The sequence below is a fragment of the Triturus cristatus genome, chromosome 8 (genome assembly GCF_964204655.1).
Source record: "Triturus cristatus chromosome 8, aTriCri1.1, whole genome shotgun sequence".
In the NCBI taxonomy this organism is placed as follows: domain Eukaryota; kingdom Metazoa; phylum Chordata; class Amphibia; order Caudata; family Salamandridae; genus Triturus; species Triturus cristatus.
The window spans coordinates 789007607-789024015 of NC_140591.1; positions in this window are offsets into that span (position 1 = coordinate 789007607).

Consider the following 16409-nt stretch of genomic DNA (forward strand, 5'->3'; position numbering starts at 1 on the left):
AGAGGCGCTCTCTTTTGAATCCCGCAACATTAATGCCTATTCCAAATACGGATGGTGAAGATTGTGAGGATCATGATTGTCTCGATGTGACTGAACTATGCACCAAACTGAGACCAGACATTGTTGATGAACCGCTCCCTGACCCTCATGAAATTTTCTTTGTGGACGGTTCATGTTTAAGAGACGATGTTGGCAGCATTTGCTGTATGTACCAGGAGTGGTTGAAGCTGCTTGTTTAGAAGGAGTACACTCCGCACAGGTAGCTGAAATCATTGCTTTGACCCGTGCCTGTTTGGTTGCCAATCAGATTCGGATAACGATTTACACTGACAGTCAGTACAGGTTTGATGTTGTTCATGACTTCGGACAGTTATGGTCACAGAGAGGGTTCATGACATCTTCTGGTTTGCCTATTAGAAATGGGGAATATGTGAGACAGTTGTTGGAGGCATTACAATGTCCGAAGGAAATTGCAGTTATCAAATGTTCTGCACACAGCAAGGGGAATGATTTTGTTTACTTAGGAAATAACTATGCGGATGAAGTTGCCCGGTTTTGTGCAGAACAAGGATGCATATTTACAGGAGGGTACAATGGAGAAAGCCAAGAAAGAACCGAACTCAGCATGACGTTAGCCATGGCCGATACATGTGAGGAATTAAAACGATTGCAGGATGAAGTTTCTGATCAAGAACGAGATAGCTGGATACGGGCAGGATGTGAGAAGGGAGATGTGGATGTGTGGGTTTTGAGTGATGGACGAGCTGTGCTGCCGGAAAATCTGTTGAACCCAATGGCAAGATTGATACATGGTGCAGTACATCTTGGTAGGGACGCGATGGTGCGAGTGTTCAGACAGACATGGTATAATCCTAAGTTTTGTGCGGTTGCTGAAGCTGTGTGTCAGAGGTGTGTTACATGTCAGCAGATGAATGCAGGAAAGAAGACTACTGTAACTCTGAGTCACATTGGGAGGTCAGGAGGGCCCTTCAATAGGATGCAGTTGGACTTTATTGAGATGCCAAAGTGTAATGGGTTGAGGTACATCTTAGTTGTGGTATGTGTCTTTTCAAGATGGGTGGAGGCTTACCCAACACGTAGATGTGACACACTCACTGTAGCTAAGCTCTTAATGAGGGAACTTATCCCTAGGTTCGGATTTCCGACCTCTTTGGAGTCAGACAGAGGGACACACTTCCATAGCGAAATCATGAAATTGCTCTGTGCTACCTTGAATGTGGATCAGAGATTGCACTGCAGTTATCGACCAGAGGCTTCTGGGATAGTGGAACAAATTAATGGGACTTTGAAAGCGCGGATGGCCAAAGTGTGTCCTTGAAATGGCCTGATGCATTGCCTTTGGTCCTCATGAGCCTTCACAGTGTTCCTGATAGGAGGACGGGGTTGTCCCCTCATGAGATTCTAATGGGGAGGGCAATGCGATTACCAGCGATACCTGCTACTACTTTGATTAACATCACAGCTGATTTAATTCTCGACTACTGTAAGGGACTGGCTGACGTAGTCCGTTCTGTGTCCCAGCAGGTACAAGCAGCAACTGTTCCAGCCGCAAGTGACCTGTGCCATGACCTGTGCCCGGGAAACTGGGTGCTTGTCCGCAAGCACGTGAGGAAGAGTTGCCTGGATGTTCGTTGGCGTGGCCCGTACCAGGTAATACTGGTCACAAACACGGCAATGAAGTGTGGGGGACTGCCGAACTGGGTGCATGCCTCCCATACCCGCAGAGTTCCTGCACCCTTGGAAGATACAGCCCCTCTCATGAATGAAAATCCAGCTGAGGTGGCAGGGCAATCTGAGAGGGCAAGTCAAGCTGTGAGGATTGCTGATGCAGTTGGATGTGCACTAGATCGAGCAGAAAGGGGTTGTGCAAATCAAAGCCCCGAATTTGACTCAGAAGGAGAAAGTGTTGCTGTGGGTGGAGAAGAGTCAAATTCAGTCAAAAGAGGAAGCAGTGCACAGGGTAATCGAAGGGAGAGCAGAGGTGCCGTAGGAGCAGAAGAGGTTTGGCACGGAGGCAGAGACGGCTGAACTTGAGATTGGCACCTGACAGAGACCTTGCCCCAATTTCTGAAACATCTGAATCTGAACAGAGTGGCGAAGAGCAAGCTCGAGGTGGCTTGAGAAGGTCCAGGAGGAGGAGAGTGCCGTGCCAAAGGTACGCCTCACCAGAGTGGACATACGCTGTGAATGATGCCAGGAGTGTTGAGCTCAGGGAGACTGAGGTCCTTGACACTGGTTGGAGGCTTTCCGAACTTGAAAGTGGATGTGCTGCTGTTGGTTCGAGGGGTGGAAATAGAAGGAATACTGACTCTCAATATTCCGAATCCGCCACTTCTGAGTAAGATTCATGAGCTGATCCTGGTGAGATTAGTCTTTCCAACCTTTGGTTATGTGCCACCGCATCAAGAATTAATGGTAATTCGTCTTGAACTTTTGCAGCGTGTTTTAGAGATGTTGGGAGCTGATGTTGTTTTGGACTGAAGGTGAACTTTCTTGTAAATAAAAGTCTAAAGAAGATAACCTAGGCCCGAGTGGAAGAAGAAATAAATTAGGGACTTCCCGTCAAGACGACGAAAGAGGGTTAGGGAAGTCTTACTGTGGACTGTGTAAATATGGAACTGAAAGCTACAAGGGGATTTCCAGCACTTAAAGTATTGTTCGAACTGGTTGACAAGCGATATCCGGAGTAGAAAGAGACTTTTAATTGTCGCTGAAAACAAGAACTTTGAGAACTTTACAAAAATGGCAGATGCTGGAAATACTCACCGTAGGTCTAAATTAGTGATAGGTACACTCATAGGGTTGGTAATAGTTTCTATAGCCATAATAGTTATAGCCTTGTATATCGTTTCACATGAGCAGGAAGCGGAGGTACAGGGAACACCTACACCTACCACTTCTAGCCATAAGGAGGTCACTATAGGAGCTAAAAGAGCTTTACTAATCGAAGAGAGTCGTAGATTTCACATAGACCTGTCTAGAAGTGATTTTAAGCTTAATGCATATGCAAAGTTGTTGTATGAGTATTTAGATGCGATGGTATGCTAGGTGTGTATGCAGTTGCCTTCTTCAGTAGATGAGGGTATTAGATACCATCACCTTCCACTAACGTATGGAATTTCTTGTAGTTTGATGCTTAGTATCTTTTATGAAAGAGGACAGTTTAAGTATTTCTTTTCCAATTACGATGCAGTACTTCCTGAGGTTCCAGCTTACAAGCATTTGAATAAGTATGATTATTATAAATCGGAAGATCGACTCCGGAAGTATTTCATACCGTCTTTGGAACTGGATACGGCTTATGCTCATCGACAACATTGTCAGACACAGAGAAGAAGTTCATAGGTCAAGTAGAAGATAGATATAGAAAACTAACACAGACACGAAATACAGGAGAGAGTCCAGTAGATTGGACGGACAAGGAGAGGTTACACAGATCTAAGGGGAGTTATGGACCCATAGCATTAGATCAAGTGCAGAAGGGGAAGTTGTGTGTGAGACGTCCTCTGACCTGTTATGAAAAGGTTGCGGTAGGACAAAGTACGTGTAATCATATCTTCACGATGGAAGATTCGGCTAAAAACTTTTTGCAAGGTTCGGTGCAAGTGATCCCAACTGTGTATTATGTGTGTTGAAGGAATGCCTATGTGAGGTTGCCTGCGAATTGGGTATGGTACATGCTATTTGGCCATTATTTTTCCGAAAATCTATCATGCAGAAGATTAGGAGCTTTTGGAAACTGGACATCATTCCAGAGTTAAGAGAGCTGGGAGTGCAGGAGCAGGGATTGAAGATATCTTTGGAGCGATGATACCGAGTTTGGGTGTGATTTTGAATGATGTGAAGATTAGAAGGTTGGCGACTGTGGTTGATGAGTTGTCGATGAATACAGCAATGTCTTTGAAATTGGTGGATGGAAAGATGTTATCGATAAGGACGATGGTTTTGCAGAATCGCCTTGCTTAAGATTATTAGCAAAAGAGGGCAGAGTCTGTAAATTATTGAAGGTTCAGGAATGTTGTAGGTATATTCCAGACAATAGCAAGGATCTGGAGACATATATAGACAACATTACCACGATTCATCAAGAGATTGAGGATTTGACTGAAGAGGGTGTGTGGGAAAAGATTGGTAAAGGATTTGGAGGTGTAGGAAATTGGTTTGCAAATTTGGGAAAGGGATTCCTTGGGTTCGTGCTGAAACCCCTTATCATTGTTGTGGTTTGTGTGATCTGCTTATGGGGTCTCATCAGAGCTTATAAGTGATACCAAAGAAACAAAATTGAAAGAGCTATCAGAGACAGTGAAATGCAAATGGCCAGACTGCAGGACAGTCAGTACCAGAATATTAAGACTATGGAAAGATTCCTTAGGGGGAGAATGGCGACAAGTACTGTTTAGGTCTGTTCTTTCTCCAAGGGAATTAATTGTGTGATGATGTGATGATATTTGACATCAAAGAGGGGTACTGATAGAGCATCACGATATTCTGAAATTTGTAGAGGTGCATCATATTCACTGTTAGTCCGCACCCACATATCATTTGAAGTAGTTTTAGGCGTGCCATAGAAATTGTATTATTAATATCGTTTAACATAGGTGTGATTATAAATGTAACCATGCTCTTCATGAAGGATAATGTCGTAGAATAGTGCAAATGTATTCTCGCAAATGCATAATGTTGATTTGATATAATGCAATGTGTTAGTTAACCGTGTGCCATGTTAGAGTTATACGTACAGTTGCTTATTTACGTTTAAAAGAATAATGAATTAATGCTTAACGTGTGATTTAGTAATGTGCTTAACAGTGTAAAGGCCTGATTGCATATACGTTTAAAGAGAAAGGCCTGTTCATTTCTTATGTTAGCTAACGTTGTAGGCCGAAAATGATTTCCCTTGGTAAAGGCTTTTGGTTACAGGATGATTGAAAATCTTGGAGAAGAGAAAAGTTTTTCGTTCCCATGTTTCTGTTGCAGGTGCAAGGAGATTTAGCTCGTTAGAGAGACTAGGTCTTTGTTTTAGGAGTTAGGATGGTACGAGAAGCCGACAGGGGAATACATTGGAATTTGAGGATGATACTTTCAGCGAAGAAGGTGCCTGGGACCCAAGGTCAAGCTAACTGTTGTTGGAGGAGAGACAAGTCTCGCTGGAAAAGTACTGGAAGAAGACCAGGCTGAAGAGGTGTGCCGAAGGGCGTGTTCTACGTTTTGGGGATTTTGTATTAGGGACAGTGCCCCGAGGGTGGAGCAGTTGAGGTTTAGATGGGAAGCTAGAAGGAGCATCTTAGAACGAGCTCTGACTAAGTGAATGTACTTCTAAGGAAGTCTTCACTTCTGACACCTTTTTATTCTCTTGCCTGGGAGGGGAATGTTAAGTAGGGATGTCACCTTAGAGCTAGAGTAGGGATAGACTAACCGATTTTCTTTTAGGCTAATGATTCCTAATGTAGACATTGGCTTAACCGTTGCTTTTCTTATGTTATTAGATTGGTTATTCTTTTTGTCTTGAGTCGTGTGAGAATTCTACATGGACTTGCATTTATTTTAGTGCCCATTTATCTTCTACATCTTATACTGAGGTGTCTGTATGTGCAGTTATTTTTGATTGTAATAAAATCTTACAAATTTTAGATTTGGAGTCAGTGGTCCTTCCTAAATTCAATTTGACAGGAACACACTTTGAGGAGCTTTGAGGTACTCGCGTTGAAACACGTGGTTTTATACTTCTCACACGGGTTTTATAGATATAAATACACTTTGGTTGCAGTGAAGGGAACTAAGAGTTTGGTCACAATTTCACTAGAGAACTGGATGTATAGGAAATAGAAGTTTAATATTAGCTATTGCTATGCGCTTAATATGATCTTCACGAGATATGTATTAAAACAAATACGAAATTATATCTGTGGTTGCTTATGCAGTAATATGTTGCACATGACAAATGGTTTGAATAGCTCTTTTGCATAAGGTTGTCACAAATGTGGGCTCAATGGTATAAATGTAATACACCATAGATTATTGTTACAAGTGCGCACTTTGTATTACTTCCAGCCCTGATGAAGCCGTAGGTTAATCCTACCACGGCGAAACGCGTTGGCATATGGGATTGGAGGAGTTGATGAACAATAAAAGAAGAACAAGAGCCCAACTGATTATTAGTGATTTCGTCTTTTTACGATTTGTGATTTAATTATTGATGTAATTGTGTGCTCCAAAAAAATTGTGATACAGTTGTTCAATCTCTTGATTGAGTTTGGGGAAGTAGGGTGTTCTCTTCCCCCACTTTTGGATGCACCTTAGTTTCTGTTCTTTGAAGCCAATTTACTGTGATTACTATATGAGCGCCAGCATATCCTTTGCACCCAACAGTAACGGTCCTTCCTAAATGATATTGGATGCTGATGATTATGTTTTTTAAGAATTTAGTTTTCCCCCCCTCCACACTATTTAGCAGATAAAAAGATCCTGGCGACCAAGAGGATTCTTGGAGAGAACCAGGTAGGGAAGAATCCGGTCCTATCAGTTGCCTCTTTACATTCAAATGTGCACTGATCATCCTAAGTTCAGAAAGTTGCTCAAGGCAGTGCTGTTTTAATTCAGTAGTTTCACCTATGCCTGCGATCTGCTCTGTGTAGAGATACCCCTACCTGGGGTGATACATGTGTGATATCAAATTAAATTAACATAACATAATATTATCTGAGTGGTAGAGCCGATTACCATTCAGCATTGAGGTACACACTCAGCTCTTGCATGTTCAAGGGGCGTTTTGCTAGCAAACCTGTCCCTTTGGAAACTCAGATTCAGTTTTCTGTGAATATAGGACCGCTATACCATGCAGTGTGGATAACAGTGTGGGGAGAGGATGTGGTCCCTCGGCTACGCAGCCGACTTTGGGGCTGGAGACCAGAGTTCGAGCCTCGAGGTCACGTCCACATCTTGTGATTCTGGGCAAATCACTTAATCTGCCCGTGCCTGAATGTGTAATGTAAATACGGTGCTATGTAAAGCGCTCCAATACCTTTGGGTCGAGTTCGCGCTATATAAATATGCAACAAAAAATAAAAACACCGCATAGGGAGGCCCTAATTTAGTTGCTCAAATGTCTAGACACTACTTTTGATGCATTATCTGCTACACATTGTGGCTCCCTGCATCATATACAACAATATTATTTCACAAACTGGTGTTGTAATTTGTATTTTTTTTATTCCTTTTGCTTGCATTTATGCAGTTTGCACGGTGTGTGTACCTGGCAATGAAATATTTTGCTTAATGCACAGCCACCATCACCCTTGGTGTTAGTATATGCACAAAGATTATTTTAGCTATTGAGAATCACAAGGACACAAAGGTATTCTAGATTTAGTCCCCGAGCAGTCAATTTAATGGCAAAAATAGCTGATGTCTTACTTAACTTCTTGGCTTGGACATCTGCAAAGTCTAAAACTTTTCAGACTTGTACAGTGTAACATTGGCATACTTCAGGATGACTAGTCTACTTTCGAATCACCTTCAGAGTTGCAGCGTACAGCGTACATATCACACTGCTCTTGGCAGACTCCATTAAAATGTCTTCAAACGTCTTCAAACATCACGTCTCCCCGATGACACACATTCTAAAGATAACTGTACTCTATCACTGCGTAAAACCGTTCACCTGAGGCCAGGCTGAGGATAAATCCAGGGTACTGCCTTCTGGGACAGAAGTATAATACAACATGTCCTTAAGAAGGGACAAACCACATCTCGAGCAGGAAAGAAAGGGCTGCTTTTTTCTTAAACCCTGAAGCAGTTTTTCAACTTTTACACCCTCAGGAGTGCACTGAGATTGGGTATGCATGCTCTACTATGCGCTCACACAATTTATATCTAGAAAACAGCTCTTTATAATTTATTATCTTCTCCCTACACGTCATCATCACTTTGTTGGCAATCTTGTGAGAACAGGTAACAGGGTGTCGTGAATATTTTATTTTTGTAGTTGTTTATCGTCCCCCTTCCCCTACTACACACTTCTGTCTCTACCATTCTAGTCCTTGCAAAACAGCTGTATGCCACTTCAGATACAGGAAGTCTAATTTCCTTCAAATAAAAAATAACTTTGAAAGAATTTTAAATTCTTTTACTGTATATAGTATCCTCATAACCACAACAAGGTTCTCTGTAGACAGGCAGTCATTGCCTACGTGCTCTCTGTGGTTCTGTGATGAAGGTAATTGTAGCCTCTAATCTTTTCTGCACTGTGAAACTAAACGTTGATGTTTGAGCGCACTTTGGAGATATCCAAAACTTGCCATGTTTCGACCAGCATGGACCACTAGCTAGTGCTTGGTGGGGCTGTGTGGTATGAAGAAGTTAAGTTATCCTATGTTTCCACATCCCACTGCAGAGATGCAAGCTGGATGGTCAAACATCACTGTTTGGCTGGAGTGGTGCAGGAACAATTTTCTGATTGGAGGTTCTGGCCAAAATATTCTAGGTGTTCAAAAAATCCTGGTGCAGCAAATATTCAAAAACATTTAAGTGGGGAGCCTGTGTTCACGGGAGGAAAGGAGCTCTATGAGATGGTAGAGTAATGTTTTGTGGTTGAATGGTACATTATGATGCAGTATTCATAAGTACTACTCGTAAATGCCCTTTGTGAATACAGAAAGTCGTAAAGTCGTAAAGTTACTTTAGTCTTAGTTTACCTTTGTGAATTGGGTCCACATGCTTTCTCGGTTTGCCCAATAACGCTATCTGGACCAGAAGCAGGAGCCTCCAATTCCCCACAACCAGGACCATCATTGTATCCACTGCCTGGACCCTCAACAGCACAAACCTCAGGACCCTCCACTGCTCCCCTACCTGGACCTTCCTCTGCACCACCCTCTGGACCCTCCACTGTCACCTTACCTGGACCTTCCTCTGCACCACCCTCTGGACACTCCACTGTCACACTACCTGGTCATTCCTCAGCCCTACTCTATGGCGCCTCCACTGCTCCCCCACCTGGTAAACAGTTGCAGCTGGCCAACCTACTGCAGATGGTGGCACCTTACAACAGGCAGTGACACACATTAACCAGAGGTTGTAGGCCGACCCAAATTCAAACATGATCTCACAATATTTTTGTGTTTTTTAAATTTTGACTTAGCTGTAATTGGTTACTGTAGGTTAGGTATTTTATTAGTCTTAGTTTAGTTATTGTTTTGTACCTGTTAGTGTCGTTATAGTGTTTTATATGATATGTAGGTTCATTTTAAGTAGCGGTGGGGGCTTGATGTATAGTTTTTGTTTTCATGTCATAAAGGAGATGGGGGTTGATGTTTTGGCTGTCTGTAGTGATACATGTGTAGAGTAGTATAAGGTATAGTTATTTGGAATAAGGTAGTATGTTAGTATGATAGTGTAGCTTAGTTAGGTTAAGGTAGTGCATGCATTCATATCTTAGATCTTTATAGTGTAGGAGTTGTAATAATATGTTTTATATATTCATAGAAATGTGTCAAATAATCAGTTTTCCATTTTTGCAAATGCTTATTTCTAATATACCTTGTAAGTGATGACATCTGCTTAGGTTTTGTAATACACATGCTTGGCTCAGAGTGTCAAGTTTGTGCATATGTGGGTCAATAGGTGGAACGTATAAGGAGTCAGATTGCCTTATTGCAAGCACCACAGTACTACTGTTGGGAAACAGTATCTGAAGCACCGGAGGAAAAGTATGGAAACCCAAATAGAGTAGGCCACAGAAATGCACCTTTCCTGCGTTAATAAGGCCTTTGACATATATGCCCCTTTATTCTGCAGTAGTCTGTGTGACAGGGGTGTTCAATCTGTGATATTGTGGGTGTTTGAAAGCTACATCCAAGGACCCTTACAAATTTCCAGATTTACAAAGTGCCTTAAACCCGGTTAATTGTCAGATTCACACATCTCTCCAGTACATGTGTAAGGGAGGTAAATAGAGGTTGGGATGCCTAATCGTAATCACTCTCTATTTTTCCATATGTGTGTGGCATTATGAATACTGCTATGGCAGTGTTTTACAGTTTCAGGGGCCAATTAACAAGCCCCATGTGCCGGGGAGTCACTTTTAATATGGGAAAAAGTGACGTATCAGCAGTGCAAGTGGCTTGTAAATAAGCCACTCAATGTAGTGCACTATCTGGAACTTGTCCTTTTCTGCACAAACACAATTACCACTGCAACACATACCCTCTTGCACCATGGTGCTTGGCTATCAATGTTATCATAAAGAAGTTTTTTGTACTCCAGCCCAAGGATCGTAAAACAGAAATGTTCCATATCATGTACCAGATATTCAATCCTGTACTTTTCATCAGATGTATAACATTGCAGATAAATAGGCAGTTTGGCTGCAATGCATCCATCTCTTGTTTATCACATATTTTTGTTCTATAGATTTGATTAAACGTAAGTGTCAATTATATGACCAAAGTTGTGGTAAGTTTTAACTTGATTGGTGAATGGACACACAACCCAGGGCAGCTCTAATGATCATTTTGCATATCTGTGAAGTTGTGAACACGTGACAAATATAGGATGTGCTTGCTAGCACACTGATGGCAACAACTTACACACTTTTCAAAGTAGCAAATTGCAATACCACCACTAGGTTTTCCAGTCTAATGTGCCTTTTACACCAGCCACCTGGGCATCACCCAAATTTGTACATACCGTTGTTAGGTCAATAATTGTTACATAGCAACCATTCATGTATGGATGGCAACCTGAAATTTTAGCTGTTAATCTAAATAGCTTGTACCATTTACCCATGTTTAAAAAAAATACTACGGTTTGTTCTACCAAAATTGTGCATCATGTGAGGTCTTCTGCCTTGGAATTTTTATCATCCGCCATGAACTAGTCACTCCACTCATTTCAAAAAGTTGCACCATGCATGCAGAACATGAAATGTCAAATTAGTGACAAAACACCAAGCAGCAAGGCACAACTCTAATGCCAAAAACTAATGAACCCTAACATAGAGGATGCACCTGTGGATGTTCAGCCACAGTCCATGGAGAATACATGCCATGGGACATGTAGAGGAGAGGAATGTTTCAGTGCGGAGGAGTGTACCATTGCTATTATCTCCAAATAATTTCATTTATAGTCCACAGATAGATAAGAGATCAACCAGTGCTCAAGCAAATGGAGGACAGTTCCAGTTTAGAGGTACACTGGCATGACAAGTAGCAGAGGACAATAGAGCATTTGGCCATGTGGCAAAGCAAAACACTACCAGGCAGTTTTCCTTAGCACAGAACTGAAATCCAAATCTTCTTCCTCTGATGTATGTGTTGGCATAGGTGAAGGTGGTTTTGAAGGTCCGGGGCCAAAGGAGGCACACACACACCAGGGGCAGAAGATGTGGAAGGCAGGTTCCTGGCATCATTTCCCTGTGCCAACAGGTAAGGCATCAATGCACTGAGCAGGACTTGCTTGTTTGCCGGCACAGCAGCTACATCACGGTGGTAGGCAGCCATTGTGGTAATGTAGGAGTCCGGCTTCTGCTCCATGGACTCCAGAATGTTCTGGATGGCCCCCGGCCTGTTGGCAACCTCACTGGTGCCACTTGTGCAGGGCATTTGCTCATGCCTCTGCCGTATGACACCAGCGATGCCTGCCAGGGACCGGTCCAAGACACGGAGGTGAGAGTCGGTGCCTCTTCCAGGCTCTGCACTGCCCCTATTGGAGCTGAGGCACCAACGGACTACCTCTAGGGTAGCTGCCATGGTCTTGAGGTTCTGTAGCGATCCCAACCCGTGTATTCGGTATCATAGTACTGACACGATTTTGATACCAATGAACCGTAAATGATCCATCTAATGCATGACAGTGTTTTCGCTGCGCTACGAGCATGAATTCACTGAGAAATAGGGCATTCTGTTGTAAAATCATGGCATCCATTTTAGATACGGCACCCATTTTGTTTCTTGCCCTCACATAGTCAATGGACGAGCAATGACCCCGGCAGAATCACCTTGTTAAGGACACGTAAGCTCGAGCCCGAGGAAGCTGACGCTGCGTGACTAGGCAGAATCTAGCTGCCTCCCCTGCCTGAGGCCAGCCTTGCTATACTGGTTCTCGTGTCCATTGTCCTGATTGAGAGGCCGAAGACGGTAGCCATGCCCGTTTATGATCCATAAACAACTCTTATCCTACTTTTCTATCACTTACACCTGGCTCTGCTCCTCTCCTTCTGGGCTTTTATGATGGGGAGGATACGATTTTTATGATGGGGAGGATCGGTCAAAGAATGGAAAACTGACAAAGAGACTTGATCGAATACCGAAAACCTACGACTAATTATTGTTTGGTGTATGTTTATTGTCTGTTTGGGATACCGGGTTGGGCATGAAAGATATTCGTGTAATGTTGCCTGAAGACATATTTTGTGTATTTAAGGAGCAACCCACTTTTTGCAATTCAAACAGTCTCGTAGATTCTGCCTTTGTGTGGTTCCTATGACTTCTGTGTCCCTGCAGTAAATAAATCTTGGTCTCTGACGCCACCATCGAGAAGCCCGCGTCTCTGTTTATTTGTGCACCAAGACAGGAAGGAACTCAGGGGTCTTTGGGTGTTGTTTCCCTGACACCTCTGGACTCTTAAAAGTCCAGAACCTCAAATTGGCGCCCAACGTTGGGCGACGTCATCCGGTACCAGTCCAAAGCCTGAAAATTTCGAGGAGCTTCGTGTGAAGATTCCGGAGGGAGGTACCCCGCTTCATCGATCCCTGTATGTCGTAAAAGTGGCCCGACGATCTCTTCCACGAGGGTTCCCGTTCCCAGACGGCTACAGAGGACCGCTGCCCTGACTGTCGCCCTGTCTTGGACCCGAGGTGCAGACCTTAGTACGGCGAGACGTAGACGGGTTCTCCTTGGTGACGTCTTCCACATTTCAGTTAAGTATTAAGTGGGTCGCGCTCAGTTTGGTTGTTCTTTGTTGCTCTTGTTTTGCTCTCTGGATACGTTTGTTTTTGAATTCGTAGATTATCATTGGTTGCTCTTGTTAAGATAATCTTTGTTTTGGTATTGGTTCATTTGGTAGGCCTAAGTTCTTTGCGCATTTTGGTTGGAATCTGTCCTTAGTTTATAATGACTAACAGGAGTAATTGTTTCCTGTCCTGGTTAAGTTGCAACGGGGATTCCCGGTTGGAGGATCCGTGTTCGGTTCCTCCGATTGGAACTCCTACATATGAGCTCTATTGTAAACACGGTGTAGGTCCTATCGCTTATAATGAAGTATGGGTCCGATATACCAAGAAAGATGGTGTCCTTAGTTGGCCACCGCATGGTAGCTTTGAAATTGAAATTCTAGACAATCTAGAAATGAAGTTGTTTAAAAAGAAAGCCCGGCCGGCAATGTTTGATTATTTTCGCGTGTGGCGGAAAGAAGCCAAACAGAGAGAAATTAGGAAGATGAAGAAGGAACAGAAAGAGAAAGGGTTGACATTAATGGAGTCTGCTAGACAGTTGCATGTCAACGAGACTGAGAAAACAATAGAGATGGCGAATAGAAAACATAATTTGGCGATTGATAAATGCTACCCTGTCTTGCCATCTTGTCCTGCTAAACCGATAGAGGACTCTGAAAAGGATCCTCTGTTGTCTTATCTGTTGAGATCACCTCCACCGTATGCACAGGGTATTACAGCACCACAGTTACTACCTGTTGTGCAGCCAGCTGCTGGTCAGCCTGGAATAGTTGCTCCACTTCCTTTGATTCAAGCTCCCGTTCTTCCTGTGGTTAATGTTCCCTCGGCACCCCCTCTTCCTGGGTTGCCTATTCCGCCTTTGCCTGTCGTTTCGCAAACTGCTTTACCTACTACTCCCACCCTTACCATTTCATCTGCTCCAGCTTCCCTGTTCCCGAACTCTGTAAACATTCTGACTCCGCTTTCTGTTCGTCGGAAAATAACCGACTCTGTAACTAATATCTTAACTCCTCTCTACAGGTCTTTAATTGGGACCCCCGTTTCTGATTCTACACAGAGACGTAGCCAGTTTCCTGGTCCCCAGGAACGAGAAATATTAGATTCGACAGCTCTTAGGTGGATGTCGAAAGCTGCGAAGTATGATGCACGAAGAGTGTCAGATACATTTATGCAATGGAATGAACCAACTCAGCGTTATGTCTTTGACGTGATGTGTTCTCTTGTGCGTGAGGAATGGGACGATGATGACTCAGATTCCGTCCCCTCTGATTTGATAAGTATTCAGCAAAAGTTCGCCGCAGGAATGGTGATAGGTTCAGAAGTAAGGGAAGCAATAGAACTGATTTTAGCTTATAGGGATGATTCTCCTCTTCGAGCACCAAGGGACTCTGATGGTTCACCGATTACTAGGAAAAGACGAGGTCAATATCCGATGAGGGAAGTTCCACCCATATGGCGCGATGCAGTTCAAGCTGATGCGGCTAATGGTATTGCAGCTGCTCCGGCACATTTCCATAGAGTGTGGATACACATCCCTTGGAAGCGGGCCGAAGTATTAGCAGTAAAACAGGCGTTGCCGGACCCGCGTAAGAATCCTGCTGGTTATTATAAAGAGTTAACGCAGACAGTTCAAGCGTGTGTCATGAATTTAGCAGACATCGAAATGCTATTTGGCAATGTAGTGCCACAGCCTATATGGGCCAAGATCCGGCAAGAGAACCACCCAGTCGCCTTAGGAGGTGATTGGCCAGCTATTATAGCGGCAGACGCGCAACAAGTTGGTGGTGCTAAACCTGAGCCTCTGATTGCTGCTTTACCTGGCAGAATAATTAATCTGATGAAAACACTGATGCCAGCGTTACGGGTCAATTGGGATAAACTATCAGCATGCAAGCAGAAGAAAGACGAAAGCGTCTCTGACTTCTTCACTAGATTTGAAGAGACCTTCGTAGACCACAGTGGGCAAGATATGAGTACTGAGGGCGGTAAACTTCATCTAGTCTATGTGGACTTGAGTTCCGCATTTGATTGCGTAATTCATTCCAAGCTATGGGCGATCCTGAAAAATCTGGGCATAGATCTTGCACTGCTGAATTTTCTCCGAGAGCTATACTCGGACGCAAAAGCTTGTGTGAGATACGGTATCAAAGGGGAGCTTACTGAATCCTTTAACATTGAAAAAGGCGTAAGGCAGGGATGCGTCCTTGCTCCATTCCTATTTAACATCTATACTAATGGACTGGAGCAAGCGATGCTAGCTGATAGCAAAGATCTCCCCTGCATAAGCTCCCGCCCTATCCCTGCATTACTGTATGCAGACGATTCAGTCATCCTAGCAAGGACACCTAATCAACTTCAGACCCAACTAGAAAAATACTGCGAATTTATGTCTTCTCTTGGTCTCAAAGTCAATAAGTCCAAGACTTTCGTTATGAATATCGGGAAGAGAGCCCAAAAATGTAAATCTCTCTTTATTGAGAAGACCAGATTAGAAACTGCCACTACCTACCCCTATCTAGGTATCCTTATTGATAACCACCTGTCCTGGAAATCTGCCATATCCAGCAAAAAACTGCAGTTTCAACGCACAACATCTGCACTGACTTCGTTCTCTAGGAAACTGGGTAAGCCCGCTCCTACTGTGCTTTTGAAGATCTACCAAGCTAAATGCATGAGTGTGGCTACATACGGCGCCGGAGTCTGGGGCTATGTGTCCGCAGACGAGCTACAAATTATAGAAAACTACTTTCTGAAATACATATTAGCCCTCCCCCGTAGTGCTCCTACTTTCGGCACCCATGTGGAACTCGGTTGGGAGTATCTGACTGACATCATTAGTTACCAGCCGATTCTACTATGGCATCGTATATGGACTCAGGAGCAATGTCATCTAACTAGGTCACTAATATCTGACTGTCTCACTTTGTCCCATTGGAAAAAGATTCCTTGGCTGTTATATGTTTCAAAATTTTTGACAGATTTGAACCACCCTGCATATTTCACTGACCCTGAATCTCTATTGGACCTATCCAGAAAATCTTTGAAAAAGCTATGTGCTGACCACTTAAGCGATCTTCGTTTGTGTTCTGAACTTGTCAAAAAGCCAAATGTTCATTTAACGATGGTCCAATCTTCTTATGGCATTCAACCTTATTTGTCATTTTTTCTGTCAAATTATGAGAGGTATGTTTTAACCAGATTTCGGTTTGATGTATTTTATTGCCTTGTCTCACTGCCTGTGCCCTTAGACTGGTCACGGGAACTAACAAACTGTCCCTGTGACGGTCTTACTCGCCAGTCAACTCTGCATGTAACCTTTTTCTGCGGTTTCTATAAATCCCCGCGGAAACGATGGCTGGTTCCATTGCTCCGACACTTAGGACTGAGAAGATACAGACCGGCCCTTTTGGCACTTCAATACCTAGACACCCCGTACGTT